The sequence below is a fragment of the Dreissena polymorpha genome, chromosome 7 (assembly GCF_020536995.1).
Source record: "Dreissena polymorpha isolate Duluth1 chromosome 7, UMN_Dpol_1.0, whole genome shotgun sequence".
NCBI lineage: Eukaryota > Metazoa > Mollusca > Bivalvia > Myida > Dreissenidae > Dreissena > Dreissena polymorpha.
In genome coordinates this window covers 20,314,067-20,321,226 of record NC_068361.1, presented here as the reverse complement: position 1 = coordinate 20,321,226, position 7,160 = coordinate 20,314,067, and positions in this window count along the sequence as shown.

The following is a 7,160-nucleotide window of genomic DNA, read 5'->3' as shown; positions in this document are numbered from 1 at the left end:
GCAAAAAATGAAATGTACACTAAGGCCACAACAAATATGATTACATGTTCGATGGATTTCCCGCACCTAAAAATCTTAAAACGAAATAAAAATATTTTAATTTTTATGTTGCGCTCGCAGCCACAATTTGTGCTCCGCACATATTCGTTCAATGATTTAGTTTAATTTAGCCTACGTATTTTACGATATAGACTGTTATAACGTTTTCCGAACTTTAAAGTCATCTTAGCCTGTTTTTTCTTCTTTTTTTTGTTTTAAGTTGTGTTAATCATTATGAATGTGAGAACTGTATTCTTCGTCTACCCCTTAAGTATAGTAATGACTTAGGTAAAAAAGTCATTGAGGGTCGGTGTTTTAGACTGCGAATGTTTGTACAAGCTCCTATTATTTTGGGTTTATCATTTTGATAGCCATATATAATGTCAACTGTCTGCGAAAATGTTATTCTACTGCGGCCTGCTTTCTGCCAAAGAGTAGGGGTTACGAGATTGATGCGTGCTTTCCATAATTAGAAAATGAACTTTGTATTTATCTCTTGAACGGCTATTCCTGCATTTTGGTTGGTCGAACTGTCCCGCTAAATAATAATCATATGCAAGTGCAAACTTTGCCGCCTTTTCAGAGTGCAGTTGGTTTATAGATTTCGTCAGTAAAGTACGATTTTTGTATATCTATGTTTCACAGCGCTTTGGGCACAGATGGCATTGTTCAGTAAGTTATTATCTCTCGCCATAAGCGGAGGGATATTGTTTTTTTTTGCGTTGTCCGTCCGTCCATCCGTCTTTCCGTCCGTCCGGAGCCATATCTTGGAAATGCTTTGGTGGATTTCATTGAAACTTGGTATGAGTATATATATATATGAATAACAGGATGATGCACGCCAAATGGCATTGTACACCATCTGTTAATAACGGAGTTACGGCCCTTTATATCTTGAAAAAATGCTTTTTTAAGTGTCAAATATAACACTTGTGTGTCCAGAAATATATTGGCGGCGGATATCAATTCAACAAATATGCTTGTTTAAATTGATTTGCTTAAATAATTGTTCCCTCTTATCGTTGTACTGCTATTGTTTTAAATATATATAATAGTACTAGTCAATATACTAGAATGCATACTAGTCTTTTTTGCACTCAAATTAGACCAATATATGTGCTATGTTAAAATATAGTATCAATTTATATAAACAATATTTGCTTGTTTTTATTTTAAGGTTTTCGCTCGCCTGCGATTTAAAATAAATGGAATAAAAATAAAAATTATTTCGCTCGCTCGCTCAATATCTGGTTGGCTAAAATCCATAGAACACATCATCAATTTGTTTGGCCTAAGCGGCATAATTACAATAAACAATCAAAGCGCTGAAGGCACTGAAGTTGTTCATTATTGCATTATCTTATACAACTCAGTTTCAAAATTATGCTATAGCTTTTTATATCGCAAGTTTGAAATGAACACAAGTTCAACCCATTCAAATTAATAAAGAGTGTGTCTTAAAGCACAGGTCGAGATGTGTGTGCACTGCTTATCCTCATATTTATGTTATAGAGATAACTTAGACAAAATAACAACAATATGCCTCTTTTTCACAATTGGTTGCTGCACTGGCAACCATCTATAGAATTTTGGTTGCCTTGCTAAAGTGTAACAAGCCTATAATCATGTACATGTTGTGTTATGTGTATCTAATACTTTAACTATTTTCTTTAAACTATTGCGCAAAAAGTATGCCCACATGACAGACTTTTAATGCAGCATTAAGCTCCGTTTTCCCTGAAAACGGCCAATATGTACAGATTTGAACTTTTCAATTATAAAATGGCCAAAATCGTCGCACAAGCTGTTATAAAAATTAGACTGGCCAATTAACACTCGCCAAATACGCGATCGCTCTGCCCAAAAAGTTGTGTTTTCATAAAACGCTTATTCCATTACTCCGACAGTCTTTGTTTGTTGGACCATGTGGTCGCAATAAATAAAATCTTATTGATTATTACGTGAGTTTGATTGACAGCTGGCGAGTGGTCAATATCATCACATAACCTTTTGTTTACATAAAGGCTGTCTGCTGCAGTGTACCAGTGAAGTAAAAACAGGTAGTGGTTACCGTTCCTAGCGTAGTGACTCGCAGTTACCGTTCCTAGCGTAGCTAAAGAGCAGACTAACTTGCAAAATTGCCTCTACATTAGTCGTGAGCTAAGGCTTACAACTAAAAATGACGAAGATTTCATCGACAACTATTTATTTTGTAAGAACTGCATTACAATATGTATCTGTTCGAAAGCGCTTAGTTAGAACTTAAAATTAAGTTGACTGTACGCTGTACGAGACATTTTATGATTCTTAATTTGAAGTTGTTTCGCTAGTGAGCATCATATGTAAATACTAGCATGGATTAACTACGATTCACCAAATCACGCAAAAATCGTGGGTTGAGTGCTGCGATATCTGTTAAACATTTATTGAATAAGATATAATAGTTACATTCTTAATCCGCAGTCACCCAGGTGAAGAAGTTCCGTTTAAAGTGATAAAGGATTTTTTTTTAAGTTTTACAAGTTGATGTTTAAAGAATGTTAATAACTTTTTTTTACTAGTCGTATGTCCTACGCACACGAAACACACAGCGAAAGAAAAAACAATATTTGTGTTATGTCGCAGAGGAATAAGTCTTTACGTCATAATCACGTATTCAAACTGTGAACATATTCCGCATTCGCATTCTTTCTTTTTAGCGGACAGAAGACGCGCTGCTTTGTGATGATAAATGATTTGGCAAACACGTGCAACGTTTGGATGCAGAAGTTTATCAGATGATATGTTAAAACAATTTCAAAGTAAATATGTGGTGTTTTGGTTTGTCCAATAATTTTGAGATTCGGATTAAAACTTTTTTTACAAATGTTTATGAATATCTAGCTAATTTATGGATGCAATTTCAGTTTAATGGTATTATGTGAGCTTTATAAGTCTCATAATTCATCGAACTTCTTCATTGCGCTAATTTAATGTCTTTTAATATAAATAAATAGAATTATTCAGCTGCAGATGAAAAACTGTATGATAGCAACATAATACAACTCTTCATATTCACACTTTACAAAAAAATAGTTTGATTACAACTAATTAATTCATTAAATATTATAATTAAATTGGAACATCTTTGTCTAGATGAAAGGTTGACAAAAGACACTATTCTTAAATTTCAATATCACATATCGTTACTATAAATAGTAATAAAATGACCGTTATTTCGGCAGCGGGCCGATTATAGACGTCCGGCCCAGCTCTGCCGTGTGTTATTGTCTAATTAATAAAGATAAGTTTTATGATAGGCGTATAGTTGCTGCATGTGTTGTTTACGTTCTCAATTATCGAATAGCTGAATTAAGATTATTTTTAATGATATTCGGCGTGTATCCTTATATAGAAAATTAAAATTTGAAAATTTACCCAAAGCCTGTTCATGGAGAGAAATACAGTTGTATCAAATCATACTTTCAACACTAACAGTGTGTCATTGAAATCAGGACGCGTCATAAATCTATGTGCAGCTTTCAACAATAACAGTGTGTCATTGAAATCAGGACGCGTCATAAATCTATGTGCAGGGGTGGAAATGCTGGGTTGTAATACCGGTATTAAGTTTGTATTAACAATAATTACCGGTACTTGTTTTTTACAAGAAAAATGCCCAACCATGAAAATCAACAAAGGGGAATAACTTTATGAATAATGCAGCTGACTGTAAAGCAGTCATGTAACGCTGCATGACATCCATCCCTATATCCATAATAGACAAGAAGTAGGTGCCCCTTGTCAATTTAAAACTCGCTTTTTACCAAAACACACATTTAGCGCACTTAAAAGTGCGTTAATTCTGTGTGTGTTTTTGTGGTTAATATCTATGTTTTCAGTATTCAAAAGTGCATTTAAGTGCGAATTGTGTGCGTTTTTTCTTTCCAAGTGCGTTATTTAAGTGGAACAGTTTGTTTTTTGTGTGTTTTCTGCATCTGTAAGTGCGCTTTTGAGTGTAGATGTGAGCAGAATGTGTGTTTTTTATCAAAGAAATGCGTCATTTATCAAGGAAGAGCGTCTTTTATCTAAGAAGTGTGTTTTAAGATTTACAGATGTGTTTTTTTTCTCTCACAAAAGTGTGTTTTTCTTTTTTGATGTGCGTCTTTTTTAAGCATAAGTTAGTCTTTTATTTCATAAGTCTGTTTTTATCATATGATCTGTTTTAAAAGGATTTATCTAAAAAGACACATGTTTAACACACTTCTTAAAAAGTGAGTCTTTAACAACCGTTTTGTTGTTCATAAATTGAACAAGAAACAAAATTGTTGCAGGCTCTAACAATTTATTTGCATCAAATGAATAAACATAGACATATACCTCAGTAACCTGTTGTAATATAAGGTGCAGTTTGAATTCAAAGCGGTTACTGGCTGTGCATATGAACCTGTTTAATGTTAATATACTTTATAATACAATTTCTATTCATATAACATTGCTTTCGTTTTAATCTCAAACATTTCTAAAAAAATACCACCTAAATCAGGCTGTGGGTAACTAATTAAAAATATTGAAAGTGTCAAAAATATTATGTGGGCTTGATAGTATCATTGATATTTCCTCAGCATACAAATTAAGTATTGGAACTTTCTTATACTGATATTTATACCCCAATACAATTAATGTGTACCACATTGACTATTAACATACATTTTAAAAGGCAATTAAAATAATATTTATAGCCTAATATTACTATAATAGACGCGCCGCGCAAAGGCCATGACGGTATTTTTCAGACCTGATCAGCTTGTGAACTGCTCTATGAAGGGTGGTTCAACCACCCCTAAGAGAGATTCGAGAGGGTCTCCCGATTGCCGAACGCTGCGCCATAGTTGGTATAATTTGTTTATTTTAGGGAAAAAGGTGATGTAAATAAATAAGTGTCCTATTGCCTCCATATTTATTTTGAAACAAACATAATGCAATTAATTCATATTTGACTCTAGCACATAATCTGTCTTGCGATAATTTAATGCTACTGCTATAATTTTAGAGTTACAAAAAATTATGTTTGTGTCTTAAAAAGTTTTGGAGAATTTAACACAGACAGACAAAAATAACCTCAGTATAAACTTAAATATAAACTTTCATTTTGAACCATCAAAAAACGAGGGCTGTTTGTAAAACAAGCATGCCCACCATATGGGCTGTCCGTTGTAGTGGCAGCCATTGTGTGAATACGATTTTTGTCACTGTGACCTTGACCTTTGACTTAGTGACCTGAAAATCAATAGAGGTCATCTGCGGGTCACGATCAATGTACCTATGAAGTGTCATGATCCTAGGCAAAAGCGTTCTTGAGTTATCATCCGAAAATCATTTTACTATTTCGGGTCATCGTGACCTTGACCTTGTGACCTCAAAATCAATAGGGGTCATCTGCAAGTCATGATCAATATACCTATGAAGTTTCATGATCATAGGCGTATGCGTTCTTGAGTTATCATCCGAAAACCATTTTACTATTTCGGGTCACCGTGACCTTGAACTTTGACCTAGTGACCTCAAAATCAATAGGAGTCATCTGCGAGTCATGATCAATCTACCCATGAAGTTTCATGATCCTAGGCATATGCGTTCTTGAGTTATCATCTGGAAACCATTTTACTATTTCGGGTCACCGTGACCTTGACCTTTGACCTAGTGACCTCAAAATCAATAGGGGTCATCTGCAAGTCATGATCAATCTACCCATGAAGTTTCATGATCCTAGGCGTATGCGTTCTTGAGTTATCATTCAAAAACCATTTTACTATTTCTGGTCACCGTGACCTTTGACCTAGTGACCTCAAAATCAATAGGGGTCATCTGCGAGTCATGATCAATGTACCTATGAAGTTTCATGATCCTAGGCCCAAGCGTTCTTGAGTTATCGTCTGACAACCACCTGGTGGACGGACCGACAGACCGACCGACCGACCGACATGAGCAAAGCAATATACCCCCTCTTCTTCGAAGGGGGGCATAAAAATCAAGCCACAGTAATTTGCCTCCTTGTTTCAAAAACATCTTTTAAAATCCTTCTAATGTAGATGATGTTAAAATGGGATACCTGAACTCATGATATTAATGTAAAAGTTTATTCCACCAAAATCAAGTCATTCAGACCGCGGTTGTGCGATAAAAACATAACCTTGAAACATTAATGAGGTATTTGTGAATGCTTAGTATCAAAATAAGTTTTAAGATTAAGTGAAAAGTTAACTAATCAGCATGTATCATTCAATACTTCATTACAGAGCACAGATAGATGCAAAGAAATCCGACCGGCGACCTGTGGCTAGGGATGAAAGGAAAATGAGCGCCGCGCTCCGTCGCCTCAAAGACCAGATAACCGGTTTATATTAATTTCTTTGTGTATAATAATTGTTCAACATGAGTCAACATTTTTCCTATGTATTATTGTTATTATAAGTATCCTTTTATAAGTATGTTTGTTTGTAATTTAATTATGTATTTCACACCAAATTGTCATCATTAAAATTAAATTGATCATGTATGTTAACAAATGGAATAATGTTGGATTATATAAAAGTGTAAAATGTATTTATCTTTTAATTATTTAAAATATACTAGTTAACCTACATTTTATTTTTCATTGCATATCTGCATTTTAAAACTTTGACATCATGCAATTGAATCTACTTTATTCAGGCAAAAGATGCACCTTAAATGCACGTGTGCTTTTAACCCTTTGCATGCTGGGAAATTTGTCGTCTGCTAAATTGTCGTCTGCTGAAGTTCTAAAATTAGCATTTTCTTCGATTTTTTTTCAAAGAATACTATCAGAATAGCAAACAGTTTGGATCCTGATGAGACGCCACGTTCTGTGGCGTCTCATCTGGATCCAAACTGTTTGCAAAGGCCTTTAAAATTCTGTTCCCGCACTGAAAGGGTTAAGAGTGCGTTTTTGACTGCCATTCATGTGCGTAAAATGTGCGTTTTATGTGGGTTAAAACTGCGCTTTAAGTGGGTTGAATGTGTGCTTTTTAACTCACTTGAGTGCAGTTAAACTCGCCAAAAAGCGCACACTTTACCAACATGTGTGCTTTTATGTGGGTTAAAACTTCGCTTAAAGTGTG